The sequence below is a fragment of the Ixodes scapularis genome, unplaced genomic scaffold, assembly GCF_016920785.2.
Source record: "Ixodes scapularis isolate PalLabHiFi unplaced genomic scaffold, ASM1692078v2 PGA_scaffold4__175_contigs__length_147842914, whole genome shotgun sequence".
Lineage (NCBI taxonomy): Eukaryota > Metazoa > Arthropoda > Arachnida > Ixodida > Ixodidae > Ixodes > Ixodes scapularis.
Window position 1 is genome coordinate 40,792,543 of NW_024609879.1, and position 22,186 is coordinate 40,814,728.

The following is a 22,186-nucleotide window of genomic DNA, read 5'->3' on the forward strand; positions in this document are numbered from 1 at the left end:
TAAAATTTATTTATTTTTCTAAAAATTTACAAACATGCCTGCTCGAACGACAAATGGCAAACTTTGGAGGTCTGTATCTCATGAAATAATTTAATCATTATGATATAATTTGCAGATATTATTCTACTAATATATAGCTAATATTTAAAAAATAACTAAGGTATCTGTGTGACGCAATGGTTAGGATATATTTAGTCAAATATGGAAAAAAAATCAAACAAAGAAAAATTCCGATGCGAATAAAAAAAAAACACCACCCTCGATTTTTTTTTAAATTTAGGTAACCTGTTATACTCTATTTCGGCATTCATTTCCATTAAAAACACGTTGCATCATTTTATTGAGAAAGAATATACAACTCCCCAAATAGGGTCCTTTTTCAAAGCCTACACTTAGCAGTGTTTTATACAAGAACTGACTCTGAGTTCCAGTTTCATGAAACCAACACACATCTTTTATATATTTTTATTCAGATGAGGCCAATGATAACTAAAGAAATCGTTCACACACTTAAATTAAGGAGAAACTACTGTGTAAAAAGAGGTATCATATTACGGACTAGTGATCCGAGAAAAGATCATGCAGCCATCGGCTACTAGGAACTTTGTTTACTTTATTCTCCTGCGACACTATATGCTATTCCCTCTTCCGCTCTACCTTCATCTCTCTCTCTCTCTCTCTCATATATATCCCTGATATATACCCAGAACAAAAACATGTTCAAGCATTCCCTTTCTGCGTGGTAGTGTTCTGTGGCTAGCAAAAATCATTTCCTCGCTAAGCTCACGATTATGGCAAAATAGTTGCCGGAAACCGCAGACGACACTCGTCGCTAGTTCTGGCAAAACGGCCGATACAATCTTTTTTTCGCATTTCCCCGCTCGCTGTCAAGGACAAGGGGGTTCGCTTCAACCAGCAAAACATGGGCGCCGACGCCTGTTTACTGAGCAGTCATGCCTGTCGCCATCTCACTCGCTGGCGTCACGGGCGATAATATCAGGCACAAAGGGGCACACCAACCGGCAGCATTATCCCCAAATACTCGAGCCTCGCGTAAATACATAGAGTGTAAACGCTGTCGCCATGTTATCGTAGTAAGACCGCCCCCCCGCCCCCCCCCCCCTCCCCCAACGGGGGACTGCAGTAGGCGACGGCGTACTAACACAACGGCGACGATATCGACATCGCGGCCTCCGAATTTTCCCATAGTTCTACTCCACGGGCATTTCTCGAAACGCTTGATATTGTGTACGCCCGCCTGGAAGGATTTCAGGCGCGTAGTTAAGATAAGGCGGTTCTCCGCGGCAAAAGAAAGCAATTTCACAAAAGCTTAAAAGCGGCGGCGACGCGTGTGCGGTGAACGCTTGTAGTTTTGGTGTAGACAGGATGTGTGTGTTCTCGTTGTTGACACCAGCCGGCGATAAGGCACTGCAGGCGGTAGCTCAGTACAGCAAGGGCTAATCCGAGTGACCATCAACGTAACCCCACCGCCAACCCCTCGCGAACCGGTCGCCGACATGGCTCAGGCTATGTCATGAACCACGTGGTAGAAGCTCGGGTGCTTTCATATCAGCGCGTGGAGGGACGACAGTGCGATTCCGGAAAGTCTTTTTCGAAGGCCGCTGACCACAATTTTTTGTCTGGAGACTTTCCCTCTTTCTTCCTTTGACGTGGATCAAGCTTTGCCGACAGCCTCAGTTGTGACCTCTCTTTTCAAATGTACGTTTGCAGTGAGTGAGCTCCTCAGCCTCGGACTTGTCACTTGTGCACCCAGTAGTTCTTTCACTTTTCAATTATATGCCATCAGTTGGGGTTTAATTTCTATTATTGATGTATACATTATGAAGACGTCCTGGAGCTCCGAACGAGTGTTTTGTGCAGATTACTTTTGCAAACACAAAAATACTATACCAAAGCAGCGGAATTTTCGAAGTGTTGGTGAGTTGGACCTAAACTCGTTGAAGCAAATTCTTCCGCCTGACTGTTCCACCAAAGTGAGTGCGACGGACTACCTGTGCTACCATTGCTTCATGCACATCACTAAGGAGATCTCGATGCGAAGCTCAGACCAGTGCCCTGACATATTTGTGCCAGCTGAAGAAGCAATTGAAGATCTAAATCGCAGCATACTACTTACAGATGTGTCGCCGCTGAGACAACCAAGCGTCGTAAGAAGTCGGGATAGGCCTGCCTATGTCAAGAGAAAGCAGACAGAACTGGAGCAGGTTGCTGTCAAGAATATACGCTCAAGGCTACGTATTGCGTATGACAGGGACGCACCATCGGGGTCGTCCGAACCAACATGCTCCACATGCACTGAGTGGGTGGACAACTTTCGGCAGGCCTTTGAAACCGCCACCTCTCTCCGGGAACGTTGTCAACTGCTTACACTCCTGCCGTCAACACTGACAAAGAATGAGGTTCAAAAGATGATTGCACAGGCCTCAATGTACCTCATCAGTAAATCCTGAAAACTCAAGGAAAAGCATGGCGTGTGGTATGAGCCGGATCCTTACACGAGGTGCAAGGTGAGCCCTGAGAACCTGTCTGCTGCCCTAGAGTACTTCACGAAAGACGAGCTACAATGTTCGCGCCAAAGTCCCAACCAGAAGGACGTCATCTCTGTCATGCTCAACGGAGAGAAAACGTTCGTGCCAAAGCGCTTCATGACACGCTCAATACGAGAGGCCTTCCGTATATACAAAGACAAGCATCCCGATTCCGGCGTTGGGCTAACGAAATTTTATTCGTTGCGCCCTAGATGGGTCCAATGTATTCCACACCAGGAAGTGTGCGTTTGTGTGCGCTGCGCCAATTATTATCTTTGTATTGCCGCTCTAGAGAACGTTACAGGCTCAACATTCAACACTGGTGAAATGAACTCGGCATTTTTGTGCGACCCAGCAACAGAACTGTGCCTTCAAGGAGACTGTGATCACTGCCCGAAAGGCCAGTTTCTTACACTCCAGGAACTTGATATCCCGGAGGATGAAGAGATTGTGCTTGCAACATGGGAGTCCGGCGACCTTGTGAAAAAAACTTTGGAACCTGAGACTTTCCTAAAAGTCATCCAAGTGACGGTTGGAAGTTGGGTACTTCACAACCATATCCGGGAAACGCAAGGTAAAGCGATCTACGATGAAAAACAGTGCATGCAACGCGGGAGCATTGTCTTTCATTTTGACTTTGCTGAAAACTGGACCATCGTGCTTCCTGACGAAGTGCAAGCATATCACTGAAAAAAAAAACAAGTTTCGATATTTACATGTGTAGTGACGACAAGAAAATCTACAAACAGCTTTGCCATCATCAGTGAGGACCTGTGTCACGACGCCGCTCACGCTTGCTTGGCTCTAGAAAAAGTGAAGGAGTGGGTTGAAGACAACGTTGCGGTATACTCGTACGTGACGTACGTAAGTGACGGCGCCGCCAGTCATTTCAAGAATCGCTACCAGCTTCACCAATTTGCAAAGGACGATTGCCCACTAGCCCAGTGGTTATTTTCTGCATCTGGACATGGGAAAAATGCATGTGACGGAGTTGGCGGACTCGTGAAGCACCAGACCACGCTGAACAACCTGAGAGAACGTTCAGTAAGCGCAATTCAGACGGCCAGGACAATGGTGAGCGTTCTATCAAAGAAACTGAAAGGCGTGCATCTTGTATATCTGGACGAAAATGAGGTTGTTCGGTATCGTGAACAAAAGAAAGAAGAGTGGCTGACGCTGCGCGCCTTCCCTGGCATTCAGTCTTGACACGCGCGGCGGCTCAGCAAGTCATCAACAGAAGGGACCTGTGACGTATATGTAGCACGGACAGTCGGATCTGCTTCGAAGCAACTTTATTAAATGGGTACAGCGAGGAAAACCTTAGCGTAAAGTGCCGAATTCGATTTCCCAAGGACTGCTCATTTTGAATGCAGGGACATCTTATTTATCACATTTTTCTTCACGGGGTATTTAACCTACTGTTTTTGTTGGTGGTTACTAATAATTTTTATCTGATCACTATAAAAAAAATCCCAAAATGTTATCCTCGAGCAGGATAAAATATATCGGCTTGCCACGATTCATTCATACACCGAGAGCATCGAAGCTGCTCCAGTTAGGCACTATGGCATCCGTCACCTGAAATTGTTTGTAATCGTAAATACACAGCCAACCTAAATATCTTACTATTATATCTTTGTTTTTGTGTGTGGAAGTAAAGTTATTTATTTTACTCTAGATGTAAAATATACCGGAAGGTACAACTTCACACTGCATCATCTTTTCTCAAATCATTAGTCTCTAATATGATACCACTTTGTACGCTTATGTAAAATGCTGTATATAGTTTCTCCTCCCTTTTACTGTGTGACCGATCGCTCTTTTTATAAATGACCTCATCTGAATAAATGTATATAAAAGATTTGTGCAAGTTTCATGAAACTGGAACTCAGAATCACTTCTTGTATAGGACACTGCTAAGTGTAGGCTTTGAAAAAGGACCCTACTTTGGGGAGTTGTTTCTTCTTTCACAGTGCAATGATGCAACATGTTTTTAATAGAAATGAATGCCGAAATAGAGTATAACAGGGTACCCAAATTTAAAAAAAATCGAAGGTGGTGTTTTTTTTTTATTCGCATTGGAATTTTTCTTTGTTTGATTTTTTTCCCATGTTCGCCTAAATATATTGTAACTATTGTGTCACTCAGATACCTTATTTATTTTTTCAATAATAGCCATATATTAGTAAAATAATGTCTGCAAGTTATGTAGTAATGATTAAATTATTTCATGAGATACAGATTTCCAAAGTTTGCCATTTGTCGTTCGAGCAGGCATGTTTGGCAATTTTTAGAAAACTAAATAAATTTTTAATAAATATTATTACTTTATATTGCAAGCAAGTTGTACCCATAGTTTGTTTGTAAAAAGTTTTAAAATTCTCCTAATTTTATTGTTTTAATTATTCACTTTCAAACTTGCCCCCTCCATCAGAGCGCGTTATTGCAACTGTCCACCTCTCCCTGCCTTACGATTTTTCTGGTCTCCAAATTTTTTTTCTGGTCAAAACTAAGTGTAAATTCGTTTATACCAGACACTAGACAATGTCATATAAAAACATCAGTTGATTTAAAAATGTCGACCAGCCACCCTTTGGTCGATCTTATCTGAAATCACCCTGCAACATGTTTTTAATGGAAATGAATGCCGAAATAGAGTATAACAGGTTACCTAAATTTAAAAAAAAATCGAGGGTGGTGTTTTTTTTTTATTCGCATCGGAATGTTTCTTTGTTTGATTTTTTTTCCATGTTTGACTAAATATATCCTAACTATTGTATCACACAGATACCTTAGTTATTTTTTAAATATTAGCTATATATTAGTAGAATAATATCTGCAAATTATATCATAATGATTAAATTATTTCATGAGATACAGACCTCCAAAGTTTGCCATTTGTCGTTCGAGCAGGCATGTTAGTCAATTTTTAGAAAAATAAATAAAGTTTAAATAAATAGGATTACTTTATATTACAAGCAAGCTATACCCATAGTTTGCGTCTAAAACGTATTAGAGTTCTCCTAATGTTATCGCTTTAGTCATTCACTCTCAAACGGGCCCCCTCCATCAGTGCGCGTTAATGCAACTGTCCACCACCTCATGCCTTACGATTTTTCCTGTCCCCAAGTATTTTTTCTAGTCAAAACTAAGTTTGGATTCGTTCATACCAGACACTAGACAATAACATATAAAAACATCAGTTGATTTGAAAATGTCGACTAGCCATCCTGTGGTCGATCTTATCTGAAATCACCCACCTGCTTGCGAGTAGTGTCAGGTGCCATGTAACAGACGGTCGCCGTTTTCGAGGGGTTTCGTGGTATGTCGCGTGCAAAGGACTTGGGAGCTTAGAGTGTTCGCATGGAATGTGATATGCGGGGCGGCCAGTGTTCCCATGAGGGTAGTAGTGTCGCTTGTTTGAGTGTGGAGAACAGTTCGGTGTATTCAGGTGCATACACTGGCTTGTGTCTATGAATGCAGGTTTCAGCCTATCTACTGACACGGTTTCGTTGCGTCCATTGATGTCGAGGTGGAAATACTTGTCGTGACGGTCAATGACACGGAAAGGACCATCATACGGAGACTCTAATTGCTTTCGAACTGCGTCGTGACGAACAAATACGTGGGTGGACGTGGTGAGGTCGTCAGGAACGTACGATTGTTTAGGTCGTTGCACCCGCGGGGCTACCGGTTGAAGAGCACGCATGGCGGCTCGAAGTTTGGTCACATAGTCGGTAGGATCACCTTCCGGATATTTGTGGGTGCAGTTGAAAAATTCTCCTGGAAGGCGAAGCTGTCCTCCATAGACAAGTTCAGCCGGGGTGCAGTTGATGTCCGTTTTATGTGTCGCACGGAGCCCGAGAAGTACCATGGGAAGTAGTGTGCTCCAGTGGACGCGATCCTCCTGAGCTTTCAGTGAAGCTTTAAGGGTTCGGTGAAAGCGTTAGACGATGCCGTTGCTGATGGGGTGGTATGCAGTCGTTCGAATTCGTGTGGTTCCGAGAAGTTGCGAAAGTTCACGAAACAATGCGGATTCAAACTGTCTGCCTCTATCGGTAGTCACCGATGACGGTACCCCAAAGCGGGCTATCCAACCAGCCACAAAAGTCTTCGCTATCGTTCGAGCAGTGATGTCTGGCATGGGTATCGCTTCTGGCCAGCGGGTAAATCTGTCAATACATGTTAATATGTATTTGTGACCGTCAGATGGTGGAAGTGGGCCTACAATGTCCAAATGAACGAAATCGAAACGAGAAGTCCGCAATGGAAAGGTCACGGCGGGCGCCGATGTGTGCCGATGGATTTTGGCCCTTTGACAGCTAAGGCAAGTTCGTGCCCAGTTTCGGACGTCCTTATTGATCCCTGGCCACACAAACCGCTGCGTTAGGAGGCGTTGTGTCGCTCGAATTCCCGGGTGTGCCAGTGAATGGAGGGACCCGAAAGCTTGACGTCGAAACGCCTTGGGTACGAAGGGCCGCGGTACAGGTGTTGAGCAGTCGCAAATAATAGGCGTGTCACACAGTGGAAGGGAAATAGATTTAAATTCTAGGCGTGGATGTGAGGCTTGGAGCTCTCGAAGTTTCCTGTCGTCTTTCTGAGCGATCGCCATAGCTTGAAAATCGATAGCTGTTGGTATGATCGAGGAGCAATGAGATGTCGTGATGCGTGACAGCGCGTCAGCAGGAGCATTGTGGGTACCTTTTACATGGCGAATGTCCGTCGTGAACTCGGAGATATACGCCATCTGGCGTATCTCGCGGGGAGTGAATTTGTCACTGGCAGACTTGAGCGCAAAGGTGAGTGGCTTGTGGTCGGTAAGCACGTAGAAATCTCGACCGTCCAAGAAATGCCGGAAGTGTTTGATAGCTTGGTGGATTGCGAGAAGCTCGCGGCCAAACGTGCTATACCGACACTCTGTTGGCGTGAGTTTCCTTGAAAAGAAAGAGATTGGTTTCCATGCGTTATGAAAATTTTGCTGCAGAACTGCGCCTATCGCGGCGTTTGATGCGTCTACCATGATGTTGATGGGTGCATTGTTCTTTGGATGGGTGAGAAGAGCCGCGTTGGCCAGATGATGTTTAATGCAAGAAAATGCATGGAAGGCTGTTTCGGACCACGTAAGTGGTGTGGAGTCACGCTTGGTACCTTTCAGAAAGTCCGTAAGAGGCAGCAAGGTTGAGGCGCAATTCGGAATGAAGCGGCGATAGAAGTTAATCAATCCCAAGAACTCCCGAAGTTGCCGAACTGTTGAGGGGCGTGGAAAGTTTCGAACAACTTCTACTTTTTCAGGGAGCGGACGAACTCCGCGTTGATCCACTTGGTGACCGAGGAAAGTTAATTCCGTTACGCCAAACTCGCATTTAGCGTTGTTGACGATCAAGCGGTATTCCTCTAGGCGTTCAAAGAGAAGCCTAAGATGTTCGAGGTGTTGCTCTTCACTGGAGCTAGAAAGGAGCAGGTCGTCAACGTAGGCGTAACAGAAAGCAAGTCCTTGGGTTACATGGTTGACAAATCGTTGGAATGTCTGCGCTGCGTTCCGGAGGCCGAACGGCATGCGCAGATATTCATACAAACCAAACGGCGTAATAATTGCAGTCTTTGGGATGTCGGACGGTTCGACAGGTATTTGGTGATAGGCTTTTAGGCTTTCACCAAGTCTATCTTTGAGAATATTGTTGCGCCATGCAGGGAGCTTGTAAAGTCCGCTATGTACGGTAACGGGGAACGGTCGGGGACTGTAGCGTTGTTGAGTGCCCGGTAGTCGCCGCAGGGTCTCCAGTCTCCAGGCTCTTTTTTCGGCACCATATGGAGTGGTGACGCCCAGGGACTTGAGGACGGGCGAATGATTCCCATCTCGAGCATGTGCTCGAACTCCTGGCGGGCTACTTTCAGACGATCTGGTGCCAGTGGTCGTGCACGTGCATGGGTGGGTGGTCCAGTCGTCAAAATGTGGTGGGTGATATCGTGTTTAACAGGACGTTGGAAATTGCTTGGGCGGGTTAAGCTTGGAAATTCTTGAAGTAGCTTTTGGTAGGGAGACTGAGGGGTCAAGCATCCCACACATTCAATGATGGGAGTGGTGCACGCGATTCCCTGCACTACCAGATTTGTTGTAGCATCTATTAGTCGTTTGCGCTGCATATCAACCATCAGGTTGTAATGGCGAAGAAAATCGGCGCCGAGAATTGGATACGAGACGTTCGCAACTAAAAAGATCCATCGGAGAACTCTTCGTAGCCCGATGTTAAGAGTCATGATCTGTTCGCCGTAAGTGGCGATGGGCGTCTTATTTGCGGCTTGTAGTATGGAAGGCGTTTGCTTGGATCTTTTTGCGATACCAGAGCTGGGTAAGACGCTTACCTCTGCACCGGTGTCGACAAGGAAACGGAAACCAGAGTCACGATCAGTTATGAAGAACAAGCGGCTAGGGTGGTTACCGGCACCACTCGCCGCCTCTAGTGGTGGGTTGACGCATTTCCCGAGGCTGAGCAGGGGAAGACGCAGTTGCGGGCGTCTTCTCCGAAGGTTCCGTGGTACCAGCAAAGCCTAGTCTCCGGTGGTTTCGCCCGGGTTGCGGCCGGTGACCCGTGGCGAGGACGAGTTGAAAGGCGCCGCTTGTGTGGTGAAGTAGAGCGGGTTGCGATGGCTGATATCCGCACTGAGAGGTTTTGCATCTCCCGATGGAACTCCGCTCGTATGTCTTCGAGCGTGCAAGGTGTATCGCAAGGCGTCGCTTCCGAGAGGTGTGGCCGCTGATCTTGAAGAACGGTGACCTGTGTGGACGTTGGAGTCGAGACGTCCATGACAGCATGTGCCAGTTGGGCAAGTTCGGGTAAAACCAGCCCAGATGCAGAAGCGAGGGTCATCCGTACATTGACGGGTAGCCGTTGAAGAAACAACTCTCGCAAGACAGCTGTGTCGAAGGTTGGCGCCTTCGCGCCCAGAAGTTGTTGAAGGCGCCTAAGTAGTTGGGAAGGTTTTCTGTCTCCCAACTCTTCCGACGATATAAGTTGCTGGAGTCGACGTTGTTCTGACTCTGAAGTCCTTTTCACAAGTTCTGCTTTCAGAACGTCGTAGGGAGAGACAGTAGGCGGGTCGAGGATGATGTCTCGTATTTCCATGGCGGTTTCGGGCGGTAATGCGGCCACGACGTGATGGAACTTTTGCGCTTGAGAAATAACCTTGCTGGTGATAAACTGGCTCTCTACTTGCGCGAACCATACTTGAGGATCAGAGGACCAGAATTTCGGAAGGCGTAGTTGATGAAGGGCAGCAAGGTCAGACGGTGGATGGTCTTCAGAGGTTGCCATAAGCTGGTCAGTCGGGCGTGATCCGGGTCACCACTTGAAGTAACCAAAGGTCTCTTCAATTTATTTACAGCGGAGACTATTTACAATAGGAAATATCTACATCCAATATACATCGCAGACCTGTGCCGTCGGTGTGTTCTGTCTCGAGCCGCCTTGCCCGCGTGTCGCTTCTTCTTTTTCTACCACCACAGTTTGCTCGTCCGCTACAGACACAATGAATACTTCGCCTGAGCCACACCGACCACCGTCGAATAGTGGCATATCACCCGCTGACGAACGGGCCGACGAAGCGATTAAACAGGACCATCGCCGACATGATCTCTATGTACGTGGACGTGGAACACAAGACGTGGGATGAGGTGTTGCTCTACGCCACACTTCCCTACTACAACACGACGCTTAAGACAACCACTGGGATTACACCTTTTTAGCTGGTGCATGGCAGACACGCGATGACGATGCTCGACGCCATACTGTCTTACGACCCGGCGGATGACGGCACCGACGACGCCCAGGTGGTCACCAACGTGCTGAACAGGTACGCCAGCTAGCACGCCTTCGGATAAAGGACCAACAACGTGTCGACGCTGGCCGGTACAGCCTTCGTCGCCGCGACGTGCCGGATACAAGGTGTGGGTGTCGACGCCCATTTGCCGCCGCGGCCTCAGCGAGAAACTGTTAAAACGCTAGTTTGGAACCTAGAAGTGCATTCGCCGACGTGGGTGCTTGAAATAAGAGAGCTCCCCGACGTAACCCGAGCATCAGGACGCCGCCAGCCACGACCCGAAGTCGTCCACGTAGTTCGACTGAAGCTGTTCTGCGCGCGTTAGGATTGTGACACTGCGTCTCTATTTAGTTTCAATCTAACTTTTTTAGCCATTTTTTGTTTTCTTTTTGCGTGGCATCGGGACTATGTGCTCAAAAAAAGGCGGTCGGGGGAAATTCCGCGCGCAGGGCTGAGCAAGCAATACTCGGTCAGGCACTTCTAGAAGATTGGTGTTCATTCTTGCTCGGTGCGCAATTTTTATCATTTCGTCCTTGTTTTTTGTTCTCGAAACTGCGTGTTCATTCTCACCCAGAGCGCGCTACGCTTGAAGCTTCTTTGCCAGACATTCCAGATGCGGACACGCTCAAGGTAAGATGCGACCTGCGACATTGTTGAATCAGTCTCGCTTTCGCTTACTGTTGCGCCGACAAATCGCCCTACGCTTTTCTGCTGCCTCGACGCTCGTCTTTTTCTTTTTTGGCTCAAGATCGCCGATTAAAACCTTATCTCTAGTTCACTGGTCGACTTCTGGTCACATTTAATCGTGACAATATATTCGCTTGATCAATTTTTGATGTTTGCTTTCAAATCGCGAAGCTTGTGAAAACTAGGTCATTACAAAAATGAAGCCCTTTTGAGTAGACGTACTCGTTGTAACCCTGTGCATGGAGCGGCCCCGCTTGTTTGATGCGCACGATTTCAGCTGTTACTGGCGGTGTGGAATATTAGAGCGTTTCCGCTGTGCCATTCACTTAGATGGCAGCGTGCAGCAGGGACGGTTTAGAACCTGTATACTCACGTTTTAAGTTAAAAAAGAAAAAAACACAAAACCAAACTCCGCCATTTTAAGCCAAACCGACGACGACGCGTTAATTGAGCGCCATCCTGAAAGAACACTGACGGAGTAGTCGTATCCACTTTCTGTCCTCTCTTGGTCGTGCTGTAGCGACGTGAAAGTTTGAGTGCATTTAACTTATTGTCAAAGCAAGATTGGCAGAGCAGATTGTAACATGCAGAGGTAACCGTAGTGCGAGGTCAATTTCGCCGGCTAGTGTTAAGACAGGCGAACGTGTAACACCTCAGTCCTATGAAGGAAGGCAGAAAGTTTACATAGCGGAGTCACTTTTGGAAGGAAGGACGCGCAGCCCGAAGATACTTCATGTAAACGCCACGGTTGCGCATTATCGTTTTGCAGGATGCACTCATCTCAGATTGTCGCTGGCAAACAGGAAAAACCTGAAGGTATCATGATGTCCACACAACAATAACTGTCCATCTTGCCCGTGGTGCCTCTGCAAGGCATGCTTCGCAGTTACATACACTTAGTGGAGCCCTTTCTAACGGGGCATAAGGTGGAAAATGTTTGAAAGGTATTTGACGATCACGATGAAAGGCGTTGCTGCTTTGGCCCCGTCGAAATACACCCAGTGCCGTGAGAAATGTCTTTGGATGGGTACGGACTGTTTTATATGCAATAGAACTTTTCTTCAGAGGCCTTGCAGAGACCTTAAAATAAATAATATATATCGTTTAAAAAAGTACCCTAAATGAAAAACGTGTTAAAAGGAAAAAAGAATTGTAGGACTGTGTTGGTTTTGTTGCTCAATAACATCGAGGTAGAGGGGCTTAGTGCAATAAACTGGCAGCTGAAAGTGACCCCCATTTCGCCGGCACCATGTTTCATATTTTTGACCACCATACACGTGACCTTATAGTTTTACGCCTAGAGTTTAACGAAGTTCTGGGCACAGATGGAAGCTTATTGATCTTGAATAAGAGTGCTGACGAGATATGTTATGTTTCGTTTGTTCAAAAGTCTGAAATGTGCTCAGAATGGAAGCTTGGGCGTGTTGGTCAAGCACGATTATTTAAACTTACAGCGAAAAGACGGGACGGAAGAAAGGAGACACACTTTCGCTGAACTTACAGCTGGAGTTTTAATCGTCAGGGCACAGCATATATACACGATCACACAAATGAAGTACACAAAGCCAATAACCACTGACACCCGCACAATCATACCGCATGCTGTCGTCGTGAAAAAAAATCGATCTCTTTAAGGCTGTACGCCATGGGACGAATATGCTGCGAATTACCAACGCATGATGACAGGTTGGCCCCATTGGTTTTGAGCCACGAGTTGGCTGCCGATGGATCCATACCTTTCCTCGACATCCGTCTTGATTTTTTGGAAGAGCACGTTTGTTGCTCGTTTGAAGCTCGTGGACTAAAGCTATTTTATCTTATCAATCCGCCCATTCAAAATTGGTAAAAAGGGGCATCGGGAGTTTGTGCTTTAAGAATGACCTTTAAGAAATCCTGCGTCCATTATGCTCAAATCAGCGTTGACGCTCAAGTTTCCCATCTTCGCTCAGCGGATTTTCCGGAACACCTATTGGAGTCGGTAGAAGGCGCTATGTTGAAAAAAAAAATAAATTAGAATGTGGTACGAATGTGGAAAACAGTCCTGAAGAAAGAAAAAGAAAGCAAAGTCTTATGCCCAGCATTTACATAGAGTTTTCCATGCCTCAAAGAAGATAGAAAAGCGGGTAGACGTCACTGTGGTCTTCTCTGCCCCGAACAAGTTGTGTAAGATTTCCAAAAATGTCAATCAATCTACCGGGAGGCCTCTGGTGTGTACAAAGAGCATAAAAATCGCTTTGATAATTGTACAAAGAAAGGTATTTATTTCTTTCCGCTATGCTGCGGTAAGGAATACGTAGACCAGACGGGCAGATGCCTCAAAGATAGTTCAAGAGAGCATTGTTACAATGTAAACGGGGTTAGTATCAGAACACTTGGGCATTCATTGTCAGGACTGTGCCTGCGACGCGGAATAATAAAAAAAAAAGTACTGTCTTTGGAAGAAGTGTCAATGCCCTGACCAGGGAGATAATAGAGGCAGAGGAGATAGCGCGCTTGGGGGAAGAGTGTGTCAGCGTCCCGTCGGTTCTTTTGTCGGCTAAAGAATGAGATTTTCTTTCAAGATGACAGGCATGCGTGATGATTGTGCGGGTTTCAGTGGGGTGCCATGAGTTTTGTGCGCTTCCTTTATTTGATCCTCCATAGATTCTGCGCTTTGACGATTAAAACCTCAGTTGTAAGCTCAGCGGTTCTTTGTCTCGTTTGTTTCGTCCCGTTTGTTCGTTGTACGTTTTAAATTACCAAAATGTGTTTTTACGACAAAACTCGGGCAGCTTCGGAATGGCTACGCTAGAGTACGTCAGCAGCAAAGCTTTACTTGGAGTTTTTATGAAAGCTAGACACTGAGTTCTGGGGCTAACAGTATTGAAAACTTGTTTAGCATACTTTTTCCAGCGATCCCCTTAGCGAAAAGTCGTTCAAAATCAGTACACTCGAAGTGTACTGAAGTATACTAAAAGTATACTTTCTGTGCGGTCTTTGAAGTGATTGTATACTTTAAGTGTACTTAAAGTATACTTCCAGTAAAAATGGCGGCGGACTGAAAGTATACTCGTCCGTACAAAACTAGTACATGCAGTAGAATCGTAGTGCCGTCGGAAATAAGTAGTTCAAAATCAGTATACAAGTGCACTCAAGTGTACTAAAGGCCTACTTTCAGTGCTTGCAGTCGGCGTACTCAAATTATAGTAAGGGTATATATATATATATATAGTGCGATTGTTAACATCAACAGATTAAAAACGCGATAGATAGGCCGATGCTGTTTTCACAGAATATTTGCGGGGCTCGGCGAACATTAGGTGAGTAAATAAACGTCACAGTACGTTGTCTAATTAACTTTTTTTTAATTTACAGTGTAATTGAGCATGCTGAACTTTCAATTTTGAAAGCGCTATGAATAAACTCTAGCCCAACTGAAACAATTTGCGAAAAGGCGACGAGTTTTGGGTTATTCATATCTAAAAGTCTGCCTTGCGTCGCCTGATTAAAAAAACAGCGCGCTGGACAGAGTGCAGCATGTTATGCTTACGAAGTCGCTTCGGACGCACCGTTGGAGGTGTGATGCTGGAGCGTCCACCAAAGGCACGCTGTCAAAAGTGTGCAAGTTTGTTCATGCTGAATGCGACAGCACTTAATGAGGTTTGTAACTTCACTAGGAGATTAAATAATGCATGAAACTCCAATATGAGATGTTCTCGCCAACACAAACAAACATGCCATCACCGACGTGCCATGTCAAAACCGCTAAGTCGCTCTCCACTTTCCCCGCCTATGCCGCGCGTGGTTCTTGAATCGGGGGAAGAAAGTGCAAAATTTGATAAATAAGTATCTCAAAGCACCTTGCTGTTTCGTGAACTGTTTTGATTGTGTTAGGCTCTAATAACGACTGCCTCTAAGGCAGCAATAGTAAAAAAGGCAATTTACGGATTTTAGTTAATTAATAAAAATGTTGCCACGGTTATTCACCCATGTAATGTCCGCCGAGTCGCACGACACAGTGAAGACTGAATCAACGTGGCAGTAAGCCCCCTTTTTCTAAAAACCTGGTGATTAAAAAATAGCACCGGGTATAGCTGACATAATGTGACAAAGGGATGCTTCATTTCTCATTTCACTGCAGACCACGTGGTCCAAAAGTTTCCCGGGGGAACGACCGGCACTATCAGAGCATACTTACGTCGCAAATGCAACATGAACTATACGCCTTAAAAAAAACACAAATAAAAAAATTAGCTACATTGTACGCCACGGAAAGTAGCGTTACCTAACTTGCCAATAATTATTTAGCTAGTCATTTCTACTATATTTATCAATTGAAAAGTCTACTTTTAGTGCAAAAATAGCTTTTATTTTCCCTGAACTGTATTTGTTACCATTATTGAAGAATAAAAGTTTACTGTAAAAAAAACTGTTAGCACTATTCGGAAGCTATAGACGATCGAGGGCAATTGCAGCAAGTGTTTGATGCTGCTGATGCAAAACATGCACATGTCTTTGTTTTCAAAGTGCACCGCCACTTGCGTGCTGCCTCATAGGCTAGTAGACAAATCACGTTTGCAGGATTATCCAGTGTTTTTGTAATGCAGGTCTCAGCGTACTATACGCTGTTTCAGATAACTGCATCCACAGCAAGCAAAAGTTCACAAGGCAAAAGAAACAACGACTAATAATGGGGACATAAGATTCTCCACCTTGCATAGTCACATGCAGCGCAAATCAACTTCTGAACCGCATAAGTGAAGTTTTGTTATGAATTTAAGCTCGCTCTGAAATTGGCTGGAGAAATTGGCGCTTTCGTGTAACAACCTCAAGCTGTCACTGAAAGTGTTTCATGCTGTAGATTTAACTTGCAAAACTCTAAGACATCTCAATTTACGTGAAAAGAACTTGACAATTGCAACAACGAACACGCCAACACAGTCGATGAGAGTTCCACACTGTGAAAAATCGACGTAAACTGTACCTGTCTTTCTCTCGCCAAATAAAGACGGGCACGCTCATTGTTTCAAAATACGAAATTGCCCTCATTATTTATTTGCCGCGAGATCCGCGCCTTCCAGAAAAGCCAAAATCCCAGGAGTGCAAGGAAGGAGAAATTGCTCGAGATAGTTTCGGTTTTGCACTCAAAAAGAAAACCTAAAGTTCAGATAAAAGATAAGATTGACAAAATATTTGTTAAATTTTTACAAAATTAATATAGCGACATTATTATTATTAATATGTATATTGATTTGCTTAGTTTCGTCTTCAAAAAAAAAAGAATAGACTTTTGAAAACTGCGCAAAACCATCGCTATTGCAATCAGCTTCCGTTCGGCCCCCGATGAAGCTCCGGAGGCTTCGAGCATCGCTTCCTTTTTACGTTTTAACCCTTTTAGCGGATATTTTAGATATCTTACTTACGAATACCGTGTTCAAGAATAGCAAGCGATTACTAAGAGCTGGACGACGCTGCGTCTTACCAACGCAAGTAAGTGGCGGACAGTCATGGCCGATTGGTGGAAGCGCCGGTGAGGAAGCTTCTTTTGTTTCTGCGTAGTCCGCCGCTGTTTCCACTTTATCGAGTACCGTGTGTTTGCTAAGCTATGCTTGATTCTAACTATGCTCTACGCGGTATTATTTGGTTATTCTAAAAGTTCGTATCTTCAAAATGTATGGCTCTCTTCGCAGAGTGAGAAAGATTTGCGTGCGGCGGAACCGAGGGCCACCCGAGGGCCTGTTCTGGGCGCCGTCCTACGACGCTTGCCCGACGACGCTTTTGCGGAGCGTTGAAGTACAGTCTGACGGCAGTTCAAGCAATCGCAGGTTATGCTAGTTCTGACGTGTGGTCCCAACAGCTCGCCAACGATTCGTTTCATAAAGCGGGAGCGAGAGAAACGTTACAAGAGCGAGAAGCATGATCTATTGCCTGTGCTGATGTTTGCGCCGTAGAGACGCGCGGTTTCTTTGCATAAGCCGAAGCGGCACGCTTTCCAAGATTACGATTGTGTGATGTAAATAAAGTGAGTCTCGATGTCACGTTTTTTAGTGGCGGCGAAAGCCGCTACTAAAAGCAACAGCAAAAAAAAATGCCGGAAAGACACTGAATATTCGATGGGGTTGAAAGACTACCAACCTGCCAACTCGCCCAGTTAGTCTTTGTCAAAGAATAATACCCAATAATAATAAATTAAATAAATGCCAACTTTTAATTGGATACAAATTTGTAATTGATGCACTACAGCCCTACCCTGCTCTGGTGCTTTGATGATATCAGGTAATGTGTAAATGCATAGGATAGCTCATGGCACCTATTTATGTCCGACCTATCATATTGAATATTTTCTCGAAAAGCCCGAAGTTGTATAAAAAAAGTGCTCATGATAAATTAAGCCGCACCACTGAATGTGTAATAGCGTGTGACTTGTATGTATGTTTTCAGCAAAAGAAAAGGATGCATTCAAAAAGGGCCAATCATTTTGTTTCCTCTGTGTTAGAGCTTCTTTCATTCAGACGCAAAATGTGGGTGTCTATACGTCTAAAAGAGTGGAATTGACGTTTCCCGCAGGGCTGCAGGCCTGACTCAGTTTGGCTAGAAGGTTGCGACCTATGGAAACCTGCACGGAACAGCATCACAGGAGTAAAGGTGACGTCCGCCCACTGATCTCTATTATGGGTGGCTGGATGGTGCCTTGAGCAGACAGGTATGAAGCCACCGGAAGTAAGCGGCCTGTCCCGATAGCGAGCGCTTGACAGGCTTTTCAACTCTCCCGAATGCTGGTTCGAACAGCGTTCAGGGCGTTGGTTTTTTTTTTTTTTGTCATCCCAAGAGAGCCTGCTTTTTGCGGAGTAGCAGTGCATCCGGACCGAGAAGTCTCCTGGGAAGCCATTCGACGCGAAAATTTTGAGATTCTATTTTATCAAAAAGTGTGTATGGGACATACACACATTTTGATTCTTTTTTGACGTTCAAATGTCTCATTTTTAGGATTTCATCCAGAACTAATCTCTGCAGCGCACTGCATATGCGGAGAAGCGCACTGAACAAAGCAAATCTATCGCAATGGGGACTTTGCGAGCGCTTTGAAAGGTTTGAATGGCATAAACAACTTTATTTTCGCGAGCTCAGTATTTCATACGTTTTATGAAGTGTTAGTGTTGGAGATACTTTGCAGGCACAAAATTCTGCAATAAGGAATAATGTTCAATGCATTGTTATTCCTGAGGTTACTTTTTTGCCTGACCAATTTTAAGCAATTTCGATAAACTCGCAAACACTAAGCCTTCACAAAAATTAAGTCGTTTACAGTAGTACAATTAATCTTGAAACCAATATCGAATATGGTATTATACTAAACTTCTGAAATGAAATTTTAATATTATCACAGTTTTGAAAATGGCCATTCTCAAATGTTTTCGTTGTGGCCTTCATCAATCCATAAGTGCTTAAAATGTAGCAGCTGCAACCTTGAATCTGCAAAAGCCTATTGTTTGTCAGACATTTTCTTTATGGTAATAATTGTTGTGCCCTGCAATGAACACTATTACCTGTAGCATAGCCCTCGGCATGTGAAGAAGGCACACCAGCAATGTCTGACATATCAGGCTTTCACAAATGCTATTGTTCGATTTTCCTCACTCTTGTGTCAGGATGAAGTTGTTACTATCTTGCCTTCCTCACATAGTGGTCCTTTGAGCGAGTTATGTCATGTTATATTATAGGGTGGCATTGGGTAATTTTCTCTTCTCTTTTTGCGCAGGATGTAATGGCACACCATCATCTCAAAGAAGAGTGTACTGTGAGGCAGGCTCGGAAACTTGAATAAAGTCATAAGTAGGATTTCAATTTCTGTCTTATCAATTTCGTAAAGAACACTGATCATAATATTTTTATGTTACAAATACATACTTTCAGTTGAAAAATGCAACGCACCTTTTTTATGGCTTTTCTCACACAGTGCCAGAGGACTCTGGTGCGTCATTTCCACGAGGAATGTTTGGAAATAGAGCTGCCAAAGATTTCCTTGTAATTTTCACGTACACAGCCGCAAATCAAAAGGACGTCTCTCCTAGTCAATGTTGGAAAACGGCAGTCCATTATTTTCACGAGAGAAGATTTGTAAATGATTTGTAAACGCCTATGCTCACAACTTAAAAATGCAGTGCCTCTTTTTTTACAACTTTTCCCACGTAATTTTATAACATGATTGTACGTTATTTCGACGAGAAATGTTTGGAAATACAGCTGCCAAGACGTTCCTCGTAAATTTCCTGACTCATTTTTAGGAGTGCATCTCCCGATGGTGGCGCCTCTGCATTATCATCAACTAAGTTGTCAACGGTGTTTCTTAACATTCCACGAGATCCATTCTCGTGGAATGTCATGTCATGTCATGAAATTTCACAAGTTGGAATCCAGCCGTTCAAAGAAACACCTTTGAAAAGTCAGCTTTTTAAGTGCAGGCGCCCATTTTTCTGGCCAATTTTAGACCGTTCTTTCCATTCAGAACGCCCGACATACACGGCGTCCCAGATAACCTGCGCCATACTTAAAAGACATCGGAGCGCTCTGCAGGAGTGAAATCAACTGTCGTTAGCAAGCGTCTTGCGAAAGCACACAGATTTTTTTAATACGCCTGGTTATCTAAATAACTAAGATTAATCAGCTAACCTTTCAAATATTCTTTTAACGGACATGATGTCAATTGTAATGTTGCAGGGCGCATTGAGAAACACCCAATTAAGGTGTTTTAAACATAATACGCTTTCGTGATTTTTCCGACCTTCAAAGAACGCACATTCACGGCGCCCCGCGAGCCGTGGTTGGGAAAGCGAGTTGTCACGTGTTTTTTTTTCTTTTTTTTTTGTATTTTGCGGGCGTTTTTAGATGGCTAGGAAAAAGGAGCATGCAAAGTGCACCTTGTTGAAAATAGTTTAACTAGGTGTTTCTTAATGCGCTCTACAACTTTCCAATTCACACCTCGGCTTTTGAACGAAGATTTCAAAAGTTAACTTGTTAGTCTTAATTAAATAACTAGGCGCACTAAAACAATTTCGTGCACTCTCGCAAGAGACTTGCTAAAAGCGTACAGTTGGTTTCACTCCCGCAGAACGCTCCGGTTTTTTTTAAAGTTTGGTGTAATTTATCTGGGACACCCTGTATATGTACTGGTAGTGAACATATAGTGCACTAGAAGCATACATGTAATGTACTAAAGGTACACTTATACTGTGCTACGTGTACACTCGAAGTGCACTTATGGTATACTACATATGTGCTTAAGGTGTACTAAAACTATACTATTTTGTTTCATAAAAGTGTGAAACTAGTACGATTTCAGTACATTCCCTAAGTTCACTATTAGTATACTTTCAGTTTACTAATTTTGAACGACTTTTCGCTAAGGGTCGCAATACAAATCTCGGCTCAGTTTAACGTAAAGGCCTCACAATTTGGTACGGTCACGTGTCTAGGGCCAAACTTGTACAACATAGTGGCAGCAAGGTTGAAGTCACTCTTGCCTTGTGAACGGGATACCATTTTATCCCTCTAAGCCCCACCACCTCGTTGCCCAGTACTTAAGCCTCTCGACGGAATTTAGATACAGCTAGCCCTTTTTAAGGCTCCGCGCATTGCCCGAAGGTGTCTAGACTAATTTAATTTTCTCGGCTCTTATTTTCCCAGTTCGGTTAGAAAGATGTATGACATGTAGAATCGACGTTTGAAAGTTGCTGCCCTCTCCGTGCCATAATAGTCTATTGCTGAACATATTTTTCTGCTTGGAAAGGAAACAATATAAATATTTAGATACAGACGTTGACTAACTCGCGTGCAAAGGGCAATTTCTTTTTTTTTTACTTCAGATTATCCTATTGGAAATACGTAAAAGAAACATACCTGCGGCTTCTACAGTTCTGGTATGACACCCCCATAATTTCTTGTTATTATTCATGCAACTAGTTTGGTATGGCGTTCTGCATAACTGGAGGTACCGGCACAGCTATGGCTCCGCATCTGTCTATACCGGCAGCCAGTTTGCTTGCCGATATGATTCGGTGTGTCTGGTAGGATCTTGTGTCCAAAGACGTAGGCGACAGAGATCTTTCCAACAAAAACGCTTATACCTCAGGACCACCGGTATCACAAATATGATTCGGTGTGTCTGGTAGGATCTTGTGTCCAAAGACGTAGGCGACAGAGATCTTTCCAACAAAAACGCTTATACCTCAGGACCACCGGTATCACCAAATCATGCATGCAGAAAAGCGACCGCCATCTTCCAACAAACGTCCATCAGCTACCACCGCTGTCGTTACATATACCATATATGTCAAAAAGGAGACTAGACGGACGTTGAGCTCACACGAATTCCTCGGTGAACTCTTCACGGCGACGTATTTGGCGACTGTCTCGAATAATGTGCACCAGAAGTATTCGACAGCCGCACCAGCCGTAGCGCATAGCAAAGCCAACGTGCACGGCAACAAGCCGATCGTGACACCAAGCCGAGGATACCGCATCACCGGTCGACAACGGCAAACGGGCCGTCGCTCGTACCGTTGGCCGTGGCTGGTACTTGGTTAACTCGGCGTGTTTCGTGGCTCTTCTCGTAGTCGCAACCCTCCGCAAACCCATCACACCGCAACCGAAGCCGACGAAAAGCGAAACGTAAATATTTCGCCCCGTGGCTTCCACTTCCGCTGCCGGGGCTCCCCGGCTGCGTTCCCCGGCTCCCCTAGTTTCCCGGCTTCCCCGCTTCCTGTCGTTGTGGAGATCGCGGAGACGTACTGGCATGGAAGTCGTTGGCTCGTTCTACGTTTTACGGGACAGATATTTGGCGGTCCGGTTGTACTCTGACTCTGGCTCTCAACTCGACGGCGCCTCTCATAGTTCAACCAGGCGTGGTCAGCCTGGGTCAGCGCGACGCGGCCGGATCGCCTCGCCCAATCGCCGGACCGCCGACGACTTCGAAGTTCGGCCGTTAAGCCTAGGATCCGAAGGCGTCTGTCTTTCCGTGAAGGAGTGGGTGAATCTCGTCCCCTTTTCGTTCTACATTTAAATTATGTCAGGTGCGGTTTGGTGTGAACATGTGTGTCAATTGTTCGTGACAATTTTGAGCTAGGATAATTATGCTTAGTCGTGGTTTTTCATTC

At 44.9% G+C, this 22,186-nt stretch overlaps 1 pseudogene; it reads right to left on the bottom strand.

The window, feature by feature from the left end:
- Positions 1 to 9,756: 9,756 nt before the first annotated feature.
- Positions 9,757 to 22,186, bottom strand: part of LOC115312317 — a 38,890-nt pseudogene continuing 26,460 nt past the window's right edge.